The sequence below is a fragment of the Lissotriton helveticus genome, chromosome 7 (assembly GCF_964261635.1).
Source record: "Lissotriton helveticus chromosome 7, aLisHel1.1, whole genome shotgun sequence".
Classification (NCBI taxonomy): domain Eukaryota; kingdom Metazoa; phylum Chordata; class Amphibia; order Caudata; family Salamandridae; genus Lissotriton; species Lissotriton helveticus.
This window is the reverse complement of record NC_136068.1, coordinates 3,857,232-3,872,892: the sequence shown is the minus strand read 5'-3', so window position 1 is coordinate 3,872,892 and position 15,661 is coordinate 3,857,232. Positions and strand designations below refer to the sequence as shown.

At 48.8% G+C, this 15,661-nt stretch overlaps 1 protein-coding gene across 1 annotated transcript in view; it reads left to right on the top strand.

Annotated features, from left to right (window-relative positions):
* Nucleotides 1–15,661, top strand: part of APOE (apolipoprotein E) — a 632,892-nt gene that overhangs the window by 526,715 nt on the left and 90,516 nt on the right. The window lies entirely within an intron of this gene.

Sequence of the window (15,661 nt, the reverse complement as noted above, 5' to 3'; positions counted from 1 at the left end):
TAAGGAGTATAATATATCCCTGTACCTGTGTCTGGTTCTCTTTTGTAACATGCTGTCACGAGGTCCCGGACTCGGACTATGACACCGACGGACGGGGTGTTTCTTTTAACCACTGTTCCTTTCCACCCCGTCCGCAGGATCCGTTGCCTGTTTCCTGGGTTTCCCCTGCCCTACCGGGGACACTGGAACTGCCTTCATCATTCGACCCGCCTTCTCTGACGTCAGGGGCTTCCCCTGAAGCAACCAATCAAGGGTCACCTCATGTTTGGCCGGGAACCAATCCACTGCTTCGGGGGCGTTTAAGGAAGCCCCGCTCTTCCTGGTTGGTGCGGAATCCCTTGCCGAGGAGAACGCCGAGGAGAACGCCGAGAGGAACGCCAAGGAGAATATCGAGGAGAAAGCCCAGGAGGGGGACGTGACTGAAGAGGATCGACCCGGAGTGCAGACCCAGAGACTCGTCAAGCCAGGAGGCCTACGGAGACGCGAGACGCCCTGCCACACTTCCGGGGGAGAAGTGTGGCTGGACAAGGTACGACTGCGCCTCAGGGGTCTGTTTGTTACACAGGGTGGGACGGAGAAGGCTGCGGGGTGGTCACTGTACGTTTCGTTCTTTCCCCGTCACCATCACAGAGTGCTTATAGTGATACGGTATACGGTGGTGGAACCCTGGTGATCCCGCACTCCCCTTCCTCCTCAATGATTTTCCCGATACATCCCTCTAACTGCCCTGTTCCATCTCTGCTTCCTTCGAGAGCCTTCCGACCCTGAGAGGAGCCGACGGTAGGAGGCAAGACGGGGCGTCTAGAGAAGGAGGCCGACGGCTCCAGGGACCATCTTCCAGCTGTTTGGCGATTAGAGACTGTTATACCCTGTGATCCTTGCCCTGTATACAAACCGCATTAAAAACAACGGTAGCATCTACCGCCCTGTATCCTATGGTCCCTCATTTCTCCACCTCATTCCTCACAAGTGGCGAGCCAGATAGGAGAGACTGAGGGGAACCCCGCCATTCGATAAAGAATGGAGAACATCTTGACGCAAATGGAAGCGGACCGGACCACTTTCTCCCAGGCTATACAAAGCCAGTCCGACCAGATCCTGAAGTTAGCGGAAGGACAAACCCAATTGTTGACTGTACTGGGTCAAGGGAGGGCTACCGCCCCACCCCCAGGTACGGTGGTGCCCCTACAAAAGTTTACTCCGGGAGAGGACCCTCTTGCATTCTTTTTAAATTTTGAGAGGGCCGCGAGAGCGAGTGCATGGCCTGGGGACAGATGGCCTTTTTACCTGGCCCCTTTATTGATCGGTGAAGCCCAAGCTGCATACCAGACTGTGAATCGCGATGGCACTGTAGCCTATGCAGTGGTCAAACAGTATATCCTTGACAGGCTGGGGGTGGATGAAGAAACCCACTGACTACGGTTTCGCCAGGAGAGAGGGACTCCCGGGGATCTGCCTAAGACCTTGTTCTTTAAATTGAAGGAAGCTGCTGATTTGTGGTTGAAACCCCACGAAGGAAACATTGATGCCATTATGAATAAGATATACCTGGAACAGTTTCTTGAGTCGCTGCCGTATAGTACACAACGGTGGCTTAAACAACATGCAGGGTTGACGTTAGACCACGCCATAGAAATGGCCACCTGTTATTCCAGAGCACAAGGCAAGCCGTATATGAGAGAACCGGATAAACCGATCAAAAGCCTAAACCCCCTCAAACCAGACAAAAAGCCGCAAAAGACTATCCCCGAACCACCAAGGCTGCGGTTTCAACGGTCTGACTTGCCCAATTCCGGACCCCAATGCTATGACTGTGGAGAGTGGGGTCATATAGCCCGGTACTGTCGAAAAAAAAAGGAAAAGGAGGACGAGCCCATGGACGTAAGCTACGCTCGCAGGTCCATCTTGTACGCACATGAAACAGGAGCCACTTTTTACGTAAGAGTTACTCTAAATGGTGTTACCATAAGGGCCTTGCTGGACTCCGGTTGTAAACATTCGGTTATAAAAGAAGATCTAGTAGCTCCCTCTTCTCTTCTCCCAGGGAAAACAGTGAACATTCGGTGTGTTCACGGGGACGTTAAAGAATACCCTGTTGCTAGAGTTACCCTGTGTACCCCCTCTGGGAAAGAGATGGAAGTCACTGTAGGGGTTATGTCAGGACTACCAGAGCCTATTATCATAGGGACAGACAATCCCTCATTCAACGCCCTGCTGCGGGACACCCTACAGACTCTCTCTCGCCCCCATGATTCCATGTTGGCCTCAGAACCTTGGGCCAGGGATACTCATTTTAGGACAGCACAATTGAATGATGCTAGCCTCACTCATGCCTGGCAAGTTGCTCGGGATACACAAGATCCATCCACTAGACACTATCCTACATATGTCGAAAAGAATGGTCTACTCTATAGACTCGCTACGGCTGATGCGGAGCCTCAGCTCTTGGTTCCGAACAGTTTCCGTGACCAGATTCTATTTTTTGGGCACGCACATCTGCTGGCAGGTCACTCGGGGGCAGAAAAAACAGGGCAATCCATATTGAGACATTTTTTTCTGGCCCGGTATTTATGCACAGGTCCAAAAATACTGTCAAGAATGCAGAATATGCCAGAAGAAAAACCCCTATACCCCTCCTCCTGTCCCTTTGGTTCCCTTGCCAATTATAGGGGTTCCCTTTGATCGTCTCGGTATGGACTTAATTGGTCCACTGCCTAAGTCTTCCAGGGGACACCAGTATGCACTTGTCTTGGTAGACTATGCGACTCGCTACCCTGAGGCTTTTCCTCTTAAAGCAGCAACTACAGTCGCCATAGCTCAGAGACTGATAGAGGTCTTCTCTCGTATGGGTTTTCCACGAGAAATAGTCACCGATCAGGGTACCCCATTTGTTTCCCGGTTAATGCAGCAAGTTTGTACACAGTTGAACATCCAACACATTAGAACCTCTGTGTACCATCCCCAGACAGATGGGCTGGTTGAGCGTTACAAAGGCTCCCTGAAATTGACTCTAAAAAAACTATTGTCTGGGGATGGGAAGAACTGGGATCAGTTGCTGCCTCTTGCCCTCTTCGTACTGCGAAGTCAAAAACAGTCCAGCCTAGGTGCTTCCCCATTTGAGTTATTATTTGGGAGACAGCCGAGAACTCTCCTTGAGATCACTAAAGACAGTTGGGAAGCTGAAGGAGTACAGGAGGCTGAAGCCTTGTTGGATTATACCCGTCAGTTACAGTCCCGACTGCATAAACTCAGAACGCTTGCTCACGACCACTTAGCAATAGCTCAGGCCAAACAGAAGACATTTTATGATCGAGGAAAGAAGTGGAGAGAACTTAACGTAGGTGACTGGGTTCTGATTCTGTTACCCTCTTCTACACATAAAATGAGGAAGGAATGGCAGGGGCCCTTTAAAATAGTGAGAAGAATAGGGCGTACCACCTACTTGATACAGTTGGGAAGAAACAAAACCAGCATGTACCATATCAATCTTCTCAAGAAGTGGTTAGGGAAACCTCCACAGACCATCAGCCTGGTTTCCTCAATATCCGAAAAAGGCCACACAGTCAGGGACACTCCTATCAATAATGACCTTACTCCTGAACAACGGGAAGAAGTCCTGTCTCTCCTCCTGTCCCATGCCGAGGTCTTCTCGGATCAACCAGGGCTCATACATTTGGCCGAACACCACATACATACGCCTTCAGATGTGGTGGTCAAACAAAAAACGTACAGGATTCCTGAGGCAAGACGGTTAGCCTTCCAGACAGAGGTCCAAAATATGCTCCGTTCCGGGATAATAGTACCGTCCCACAGCAACTGGTGCTCTCCGGTCGTATTGGTACCAAAACCGGATGGTAGTATCCGTTTCTGTATAGACTTCCGTGCCGTCAACAGGGTATCCAAACAAGATGCTTATCCTTTGCCCAGAGTGGACGAACTGTTGGAGCGCCTTGGTGAGGCCCGTTATATAACCACCATCGACCTCACCAAGGGGTATTGGCAGATCCCTCTTGCCCCCGAGGACAGGGAAAAAAAGGCCTTTTCTGCCCCCTCTGGTCATTTCCACTTTACAGTCCTCCCCTTCGGCTTGCACGGAGCCCCGGCCACTTTTCAAAGGGTCATGGATACCCTGCTGTCACCCCACTTGCAGTATGCATCCGCCTATCTAGACGATATTGTAGTGTTTAGCAAGACGTGGAACGAGCATATGAACCATTTAAGTAACATCCTGTCTAGCCTCCAAGAAGCCAACTTGCATATCAATGCAAAAAAGTCTAGGGTAGCCTTTCAACAAGTCAGATACCTTGGTTATCTCCTAGGGGATGGACACATTAAACCTCAATCAGAGAAAATCGAGGCTATCAGGGCGTTACCTTACCCCTCCACAAAGAAAGAACTCCGTGCTTTTCTGGGACTAGTGGGCTATTATCGAAGGTTCATTGCCCAATTTGCGAATCTTGCCGGCCCCCTCACTGATCTTTTGGGTAAAGCTGTTAAGTCGTCTGCTTTACCGGCCCCTTCTCATGTCCATACTTCAGCTTTTCAGGCCCTAAAGGAAGCCCTGACTACTTCCCCTGTCCTCATTTCCCCAGATTTTCAGAAACCCTTCATTTTGCAGATGGATGCTTCTGGGGTGGGCATTGGGGCAGTTCTGTCACAGGAGGATGACTATGGTGTTGAGAGACCGGTACTCTTCATCAGTCGTAAACTCTTTCCTAGAGAACAGGCCTATTCCACTATCGAGAAGGAGTGTTTGGCTGTTTACTGGGGAGTGGCCAAACTGAAATACTATCTTGAGGGGAGACCCTTCGTGCTGTTTACCGATCATGCCCCCTTGACGTGGCTCCAGAGGAATAAGGGGAACAATGATCGGATCTTACGTTGGTTCCTGGCGTTGCAGCCTTTTTGTTTTGAGGTTCGTTTGAGGTTCGGCATCGGAAGGGTTCCCTGCAAGGCAATGTTGACTTTCTTTCCCGCTTCCCGATTTCCCCCGATCGGGTCAATCCTGGGGGTGGGATGTGTCACGAGGTCCCGGACTCGGACTATGACACCGACGGACGGGGTGTTTCTTTTAACCACTGTTCCTTTCCACCCCGTCCGCAGGATCCGTTGCCTGTTTCCTGGGTTTCCCCTGCCCTACCGGGGACACTGGAACTGCCTTCATCATTTGACCCGCCTTCTCTGACGTCAGGGGCTTCCCCTGAAGGCAACCAATCAAGGGTCACCTCATGTTTGGCTGGGAACCAATCCACTGCTTCGGGGGCGTTTAAGGAAGCCCCGCTCTTCCTGGTTGGTGCGGAATCCCTTGCCGAGGAGAATGCCGAGGAGAACGCCGAGAGGAACGCCAAGGAGAATATTGAGGAGAAAGCCCAGGAGGGGGACGTGACTGAAGAGGATCGACCCGGAGTGCAGACCCAGAGACTCGTCAAGCCAGGAGGCCTACGGAGACGCGAGCTGCCCTGCCACACTTCCGGGGGAGAAGTGTGGCTGGACAAGGTACGACTGCGCCTCAGGGGTCTGTTTGTTACACGGGGTGGGACGGGGTAGGCTGCGGGGTGGTCACTGTACGTTTCGTTCTTTCCCCGTCACCATCACAGAGTGCTTATAGTGATACGGTATACGGTGGTGGAACCCTGGTGATCCCGCACTCCCCTTCCTCCTCAATGATTTTCCCGATACATCCCTCTAACTGCCCTGTTCCATCTCTGCTTCCTTCGAGAGCCTTCCGACCCTGAGAGGAGCCGACGGTAGCAGGCAAGACGGAACGTCTAGAGAAGGAGGCCGACGGCTCCAGGGACCATCTTCCAGCTGTTTGGCGATTAGAGACTGTTATACCCTGTGAACCTTGCCCTGTATACAAACCGCATTAAAAACAACGGTAGCATCTACCGCCCTGTATCCCATGGTCCCTCATTTCTCCACCTCATTCCTCACACATGCACACATCACTTTTCTCTTGTAACACACGGTTTGCTCCTCTTACATTTTGTTTGCTTTCGATACTTGCACAAGTGCCACCATTGCCAACGTATCGTTTGTTCTTGTGTTTGAGTGTCCTCCATTTATTGCAGTATTTTACCTCTACTTGTACTTTGTTCGCTTTTGTAACCTGCACACGTCACTTTTTCCTCCTGTTTTGCACCATTTGCTCCTCTTGTATTTTTTTGCTCACAATTGTCACTTTTGCCTCATGTATCTCAACGTCTGCTATTGTAATGTTCTCATGTATCAGTTCTGTTCCTATTGTGAAGCCTCCGACACCTTCGGGTAAAGTCCGCGCGAGAGAAAAACGCATAAAATAAATAAATAAAGATAACATGACACTGCATGACACTGCATGACACTGCATGATACTACATAACTGTACACGGCACTGCAAGATACTGCATGACACTGCATGAGACTGTGTGATACTGCTGAGCCATGAACCTGTGCGCCCCTGCATGACACTGCACACAATACAACATATCTGTACACGGCACTGAAAGGTACTGCACAACACTGTATGACACTGTGTTATACTGCACAGCACTGCACCAACCTGTGTGCCACTGCACGATACTCCATATCTGTACACGGTACTGCAAGATACCACATAACACAGTAAGACACTGTGTGGTACAAGGAAGGCGTTGTCAGGGTCCTGGCGTTGTGGTAGTGTTTGTAGTATCAGACAGCAATCCATTGTTATATTCAGAAAATTCCTACTTATCTTTCCAAGGCAAAGTTTAAACACAAAATAAGTTAAACCCCTCAACAATGCGAACTCTAGTTAAGAGGCTGTAGTATGTGAACCCCACTGTGTGTTCCGGAGGGGACGTTCTGCTTTTGGCCGGTGATTGTTGCTTGTGCCACCGATGGAGATGGTCCTCCCGCTTCCCTTTGCCTGATCGCCCGTTGGAGACGTTTTCTATGATAGGTTTTAAGATGCTATAACATAGACGAGTCCCACGTGAATACTTTTTGTTTGCCCCTCTAGAGAGGGTCTTTTCACAGATGGTCCATTGCACTAGTTTTGCAGCAGATGTTGGTTCCCCATGAGTTTGGGTAAGAATGGGCAGTTTAATGGGTGTTTGGTTGTTATGTTCTACTCCTAAGATCAGATGAAGAAAGTTATTTTTTGAGCTGTTCTTTTTTACAAATGTGTTGTTAAAATAGAGTTAAACCAATATGTTACAGAACAGCTAACCTCAAACTTTGTGTAAAATATGTCTATATATCTGTTTACACTTTGTCATTTGGATTCATGACCTCAGATGTCATTGCAACCCCCGGTGTTGCTGTGAAGAAGGAGAATATATTTTAATGTAGTTATTTCAACAAATGAATAGAAAGGCGTAAGTTAAATTGGTATCTTACTAAGTAGCTACAGTGGAAGGTTCTGTAAAATATGTCTATACATGTGTTTTACACTTTGTCAAGAACACCGGTATTCACAGTGTGTCGTTGGCAATTGCACGCATAGAATCACACAGGCGCACCGCCTATGTAATCATACAATCACCCAGGCACTACTCTTGCACTTACATAATTACCAAGACATTACACACTCACTCACAAACCCATACAGCCACTCACACACGCAAAGTTTATAGGTTTCAGTTTGAAAATAAAATTAAAAATACCTTGGAATTCACAGTAAAAAAACAAAGATTTCAGGGGCGTTATAGTTAGCAAATATAATTTTAAAAACCTTAGAAATTCAGTTAAAAAAACAAAGGTTACAGAGATGTTATGGTTAGGCTTAAGCTTTACTCATACAAAACCAATTAAATTCAGCAGGTATAGTCAGCTGAGCTAACTATAACTAGCACCCCTGCAATGCACTGGTTATGACCTCACATATTGCATCACTCATGACATGGTTGGTGACATCACTCATGACATCTCAAATGACATCACTCATGACAGCACCCACAGAATCTGACTCAACCACTCACACCCCATTATATCCTTTCATACACTCACTACAACTTCCACACTACCATTCTCAAAACCTCTGGCACACCCATACCAGTACTTACACACGCACTCACTGACTCATAGGTCTATAAACACATCCCCTCACACACGCATACAGCTACTCATACACCAACTCACTCACGAATACAGCCACTGAGTTATCCACTCACTCACCCATGCAGTCACTCACACACTGTCAGTCACCCATCGAGCTACTCACACACCTGGTCACTCACCCATAGCGTCAATCAGATCACCACTTACTCACCTCTAGTTCTATACACACACACTCACTTATTCATACAGATAGTAACACATACTCACTCATACTGTCAGTGACCCAAGCACTCAGTCACCCATCCAGCCACTCTCACAATCCCACACTCACACATACAGTCACTCATATACTCCAACATTCACCTATACTGCCTTTCACATATGCAGTTCTTCACCCATACACCACTGACACATGTATTCAGTCACTGACACAACAATACATACACTCACTCAACCATACAGCCCCTGATAGCTGCACTCAATAACCCTCACAGCTACTGACTCACTCATCCATATAAGCACTCACACATCCAATCACCCATACAGCCACTGACACACCAACTCACTTAACCAATCACCCACTCAAACAGCCACTCACTCACTGATACAACCACTTACAGACCCAGCCAGTCACTCATACAGCCATTCAGACACCCGCTCACTCACCCATGCAGTCACCACACACCCAGTTACCCACCCATACAGCCACTCACACGGCCATTCACTCACCCATACAGCCACTGACACACCCACTCACTCATCAATACAGCCACTCACACAGAATCTCACTCACCTACACAGCTTCTCACACACTCACTTATACATCCACTTATACAGCCACTAAAGCACCCATACACACAAGGGTGCATACAGTCACACAGCCGCTCATTTAATATTTGTTAGAAGTGGAATCACTCAGTAGTAGTGCACCTATTATACTAATGTAACTTTTGTAGTAGGTTAGTATATATGTTTAACAATCATAAACTTTTAAAAACACTTACACTCACTTGATGATACATTAGTAATATCATCAGTTATGTCATTTGAGATGTCATCAGTGATGTCAATGAGTATGTCATGAGTGATGTAATATGTGAGGTCATAAGTAGGCCTGAGCAGTGTCCGTGGAGTTCCGGTGCGTGGAACTCCACAAATTGACAATAAAACTCTGCCACACTACGCCAAGTTCCGCAAGCTGCAGAGTGCATTTATTTTCAGTGCCGGGTGTTTGTCCTGTGCTGTAAATCAACATGATCAGCACCATGTGCTGCGCTAATGGCCGCTGCTTCTTTTCTTGTCGCTCGAGTGGAGTTTTTACCCGAGCAGCAGCCTTCTCAACACAAACTGAAGGTTTCTCAATGCCAGCGGTTGTGACCGTCCGCGACCACCCGCGTTTAGAAATCTAACCGCCCACATTGAGAAATCTTGCTGGAAGGTGGATTTTCCGCACTCGCACTCGCCAACTGTAAGTTGTTAAGCGCGAGCAAGGAAAAACTCCGCTACACGGAGCAGAGTTTTTCACAACTCCCGCAAAGCTGCGTTTCTAAGAGGTTGTCGGAGGCAACGCCCCCTTTCCCCGCCACTCTGCAAACGCGCCTCCTGGTACACTAGTGATAGGGGGAAGTGGTCCACTTTAGTCCTGAGGTCCTCAAGAGTAAAGTAGAATTCATTCCCCAACCAGCAGTGCGTGAGAAGGCGTGTTTGCAGAGTGGTGGATGAGGGGGACGTGGCCTCCGCAGACCTCTCAGCAATCCCACTGTGTGGGACTCACTGGGGAGGTAATAGGAGGGCTTGTTGGCCCCCAAGGACCCTCTGGACCCAAGGGGTCTTAATCCCTTAACCAGCAGTGCACCAGGAGGTGCGTTTTCTTTTTTTTCCCCTTTTTTTTAAGGGAGGGGGCAGTTTGGACCTACTTCCCTGTCCTATTTTCAGGACCTGGGGACCCCACCCCTAGGGCCAGGGCTTTTTTCAACTGATTCAACAATACACCTTGGTATATATATATATATATATTTAACACTCATAAACTTTTTTTAAAAACCACTCACAATCACTGGATGATGTCGCCAGTGATATCATTGGTGATGTCATCAGTGATGTCAATGACAATGTCATGAGTGATGTAATATGCCAGGTCATCAGCAGTGCATTGTGGGGACATGAGTTAAAGTTAGCTCACTAACTTTAACGGCTGAATTTCACTGGTTTTGCACAAGTGAAACCTGAGCCTAGCTGTAACGTCCCGGTAGCCTTTGTTTTTTTCAGTGAATTTCCATGGTTTTTTAAACAGTAGTTGCATTTGCAGAGTGGTGATTAAAGGGGGCGGGGCCTCTGACCAGCGCTCAGGAATTCCGCTGTGTAGGACTTACAGGAGGTACCAGGAGAGCTTATTGGCTCCCAAGGCCCTCAGGAGTAAAGTGGACTTCATCCTCCAACCAGTAGTGCACCAGGAGCCGCATTTGCAGATTGGTGGAAAAAGGGGGCGTGCCTCCGAAGACCTCTTAGCAATCCCACTATATGGGACTTACTGGAGGTAACAGGATGGGTAGTTGGCCCCCAAGGACATCCTTGGGGGCCAACTACCCCTCCTGTTACCTCCAGTAAGTCCCGCACAGCAGAATTGCTGAGAGTTTTTGGAAGCCACGCCCCCTTTTCCCCATCAATCAATCAAAAGCCATTTGTAAAGCGCACAGCTACCCCGACAGAGGTGTCCGGGTGCTAAGAACAGACTAAAGAGAAAGATCAACCAGTAATACTACCCCTGCTTAAAAGACAAGTTTTTATGGCCTTCCTAAACTCATGTTCTGTTTCTATCAGGTGTAAAGAGCTTGGCGTGGCGTGCCACAGTTTGGCTTGAAGGACCTACCCCCTTTTTGAGTCTTGGCATATTGTGGGATGCAAAGGAGTCGCAGGCCTTTTGATCTCAGGATCCGCTCATGTCGATATGGGCTGAGCCTCTGCCTGAGGTAACCTGGGCCTCTGTCACTCGCGGCTCGGAAGGCGAAGGTCAGTGCCTTAAACTCTATCCTTCTGGCCACCAGGAGCCAGTGTAGCTGCCTCAGGTTCAGAGGAATATGATGATGAAAGGGGAACCAACAGATTAGCCTCGCCGCCGCATTCTGGACCACCCGTGGTCTCTGAATCAGGTGGCAGGCAACCCTAGGTAGAAGCTGATGGCCTAATCCACCTGGGAGGTTACCAACACTTGGATTGTAAGCCTACGGCTCTCCTCTGGCAAAAAACATAGGAATTTCCTGATGGTTCTCAGTTTCCCAAAACAGGCAGAAGAGATTTGCCAGACTTGGGTCGTAAAGAAGAGATCCGTCTCCCACCTGATTCCAAGATTTCTAGCTGAGTCCGTAGGCACAGACGGGGGACCCATCTCTCCAGGCCACCGAAGACACAAAAGGGAGGGAGGTGCTTGACTGAAAACCAAGAACTCCGTCTTTTCTGTACTTAATTTCAGACAATTTCCGTTCATCCGGACTAAAATGTCTTTCAGGCATTCCTTGAATTTATGGAAGGCTGCAGCGGATTGTTCTTTAAAAGAGAACACCAACTGAGTATCGTCTGCATAGGAAACCACCTTCACCCCCCATGAAGCAATATGCAAAGCCGAAGAGGCAAGGTAGATATTAAAAAGCAGCGGGCTCAAGGCGGAGCCCTGTGGCACTCCACACAATAGTGGTTTTAACGAGGAAGAGAATAGACAGAGAAAAATCCATTGGGAGCGGTCTTCAAGATACGACCGTAACCAGTCGAGTGCCACCCCCGAAAACCAAGATGACATCGAGCCCGACTCACAAAGGCAACCTGAGACAAAAGTCTTACTTTACGACTTTTGGTATTCACAGAGATCATTTACGAGTTGTATCTTTATGTCGGCAGTCAAGCCGGAATCTCCGCACCTGGGCCGTAGTCTCCGCACCCGGACTGTACTCTCTGGCTTGGGCCGTACTCTCAGGTTCGAGCTGTAGTTTCCTGCTCCGGCCAAATGAAGTGTAAGCAATGGGCCAATATACAATTTTTCCAAAGGGAACATTAGGAACATGTGATAAATGGTAGAGGAGGTCATGAAAAACAAGTTTGGGTAGTGAGAAAACATTTGGACAGATAAAAGAGTGTGGCCAGACACTGCAACATAACCCAGAAAAGTTTGCTCTTTCGCATCATGGTATATGCAGTGCACAATTTGTGCTCCCCTCAGTGTAGACTGTAGTGTTGACACTACATCCAACACCGAGGGGAGCACAAATTGTACCATGAAGCAAAGGAGCCAACTTTTCAGGGTTATGTTGCAGTGTCTGGCCACAGTTTTTTATCTGTCCAAATGTTTTTTCATTGTCCTCCTCTACGATTTACCACACGTTCCTAATTTTTCTTTTTATAAAAGTTGCATTTCAGCCCTTTGATTACACTTCATTCGGCCTAAGCCGGAGAGTACGGCTCAATCTGGAGAGTAGGGCCCAAGCCGGAGAGTACAGCCCGGGTGCAGAAATTCTGGCCGAACTGCGGACATAAAGATACAACTTGGAATTTACCTCTGTGATTACCAAAAGTAGTATATTTAGACGTTTGTCTCAGATTACCTTTGTGAATCGGCCCCTTAGTCTTTTCTGCTGGATTGAATGCGCTACCGTATCAAACGCTGCTGATAGGTCCAACTGCACTATCATGGCTGATGCGCCACTGTCAACTGTCATTCTCACTGACTCAGCCACCTCTACCAAAGCTGAATTGGGGTGGGAGCACACTGCCTCACCGTCCCAGCACAGTTCGCCCCTCTGCATCCTGGTAAATGCAGTACACAGTTCAAACTTACTTCAAAATTAGCTGGAGTTTTTCACGAATGTTGGTGCAGACATTGCTGTATATCTCTAGACACGTGTTTCTGGGTTGAGCCCTTCATCAGTAGAGAGCAGCAGTTTTAGAGAGCAAAGAAAAATCACCTGGGGTTGCTGGAAATGCTGCCAAGTTCCTCTCAGGTCACAGTACCACTCACAGGCACACAGGTGCATCTCCAAAGCTCGTCAGCTTGCTGGCTCAAGGGAGCCTTTGAAACAGAATGGGGGTTGGGAGCACACTACCTCTACCAAAGCTGTCTCCGAGCCGTAACCAGAACGGACGCCTGATTGAGAGTCATGTAGGAGGCCATTACCTTCTACATAGTCGGCTAGCTGTCGCTGAGCCAATTTCTCAAAGAGTTTAGCGGGTGCAGACAGCAGGGAGATCGGTCGAAAGTTGCTGAGCACTTCAGGGTCAGCATTAGATTTCTTAAACAATAGTAATAAAAATGCCTGTTGCTGATTGGCCGGAATATCGCCAGTTTTAAATGAGGAGCTCCGGATTTAGTTCAATATAGGATTTAGCCATTGGGCCATTCATCTGAAAACCGAGAAGGGCAAGGGTCCCCATGAGAGCCCGATTTGCATTTCACAAGTTCTGCCATCACTCTGCAAACGCGCCGCCTGGCACACTACTACTTGGGGAATAAAGCGTTCTTCTTGGCTCTTGAGGGTTCTTGGGGCCAACTACCCCTCCTGTTACCTCCAGTAAATCCCACACAGCTGGGTTGCTGAGGGGTTTTCGGTGGCTATGCCCCCTTTCTCCACCACTCAGCAAATTCACCTCCTGGCGCACTTCTAGTAGGGGGATGAAGTCCCCTTGGCACTTGAGGGTCCTTGGGGGCCAACTTCGCCTTTTGTTACCTCCAGTAAGTCCCACACAGCTGGATTCCTAAGAGGTTGTTGGAAGTCACGCCCTTTTCACCACTACTCTGCAAACGCACATCCTGGTGCACTACAGGTTGGGCGAAGAAGTCCATTTTAGTCCTGAAGCTCGCAGGAGTAAACTGGAAATACATTTTTTTTATGCCATCATTTTACTGTGAATAAGAGCAATTTTTTAAACTGCTTTTGAACCCCTCCAGGGTCCCTGTGGGACACCCCCACCATATCTGGGGTGGGGGAGGGTCAGGGTATACCTACCCTTCCCCCTTTCCGTTATTTTTTACTTTTTATATGAGACTCTGCTTCAAGCCAAGGGCCAAGTTGACTGCCAACACTTAAAAAAAACAGCGATTTCCTTCTTGACGCGTTTCGGCGTGATTGCCTCTCTCAAGTGCTCTCAATCAACCAATCAAGCAGGGTTTTATAAAGTGCGCTACTCACCTGTGAGGGTCTCAAGGCGCTGGGAAATGCTTCGCTTGAGAAGACACAGGGTCTGGTTGGCTATACGTGATGTAATCACCACTCCCATTGGTGTGATCCTAGCCATGGGAGGACGGTGAATATTTGAATGAAGAGTTCATACTGCTGCCATGCCATTCGGATATCATGATTTCCCCAACAATTCTTATATCGGGCCCACACGCTGTATATGTTGAAATCCTTTCCCGATGGAATTAGATGGGGGTCACGGTACCTCACGCCCATCCCTGGTAAATCCTGAAACAGTCCCTCTTAATGCAGCGCCCCCCATGGGCTGTCACAACCTCTCTGTACAGGGATAACAAGGCCTCTGTGAATATAACCCCTCGCCACAGCCGCTGGAGTGACAACAAAGACATACCAGCAGGTATCCATGGCATAACTAAGACACCACAAGTTTGTACAATGTGGGTCCTCCGTGGACGTCAGGAAAATCCGTCAGCGGCCGTTCAGGAGCTCAATTACTACCTCCATTTCTCACTCCCACTATAGGCTCGAACTCGGGGTGGGTGCTACAATCCACAGCGCGGAGGGGAACCTGCTAGCTCCACAGCAACTTACAAATAAAAACGGTTGTGTGCTCTACGACACTCTACGACACTCCACTCTATGCCACTCCACTCTATGCCACTCCACTCTACGCAACTCCACTCTATGCCACTCCACTCTATGCCACTCCACTCTACGCAACTCCACTCTATGCCACTCCACTCTATGCCACTCCACTCTGTGCCACTCCACTCTGTGACACTCCACTCTATGACACTCCACTCTATGACACTCCACTCTATGCCACTCCACTGTACGACGCTCTATGCCACTCCACTCTATGCCACTCCACTCTATGCCACTCCACTCTGTGCCACTCCACTCTACGCAACTCCACTCTATGCCACTCCACTCTATGCCACTCCACTCTGTGCCACTCCACTCTGTGACACTCCACTCTATGACACTCCACTCTATGACACTCCACTCTATGCCACTCCACTGTACGACGCTCTATGCCACTCCACTCTATGCCACTCCACTCTGTGCCACTCCACTCTGTGACACTCCACCTTACGCCACTCCACTCTACGCCACTCCACTGTACGACGCTCTATGCCACTCCACTCTATGCCACTCCACTCTATGACACTCCACTCTATGTCACTCCACTCTATGCCACTCCACTGTACGACGCTCTATGCCACTCCACTCTATGACACTCCACTCTATGCCACTCCACTCTATGCCACTCCACTCTATGCCACTCCACTCTATGCCACTCCACTCTATGACACTCCACTCTATGCCACTCCACTCTATGCCACTCCACTCTATGACAGTCCACTCTATGTCACTCCACTCTATGCCACTCCACTGTACGACGCTCTATGCCACTCCACTCTATGCCACTCCACTCTATGACAGTCCACTCTATGTCA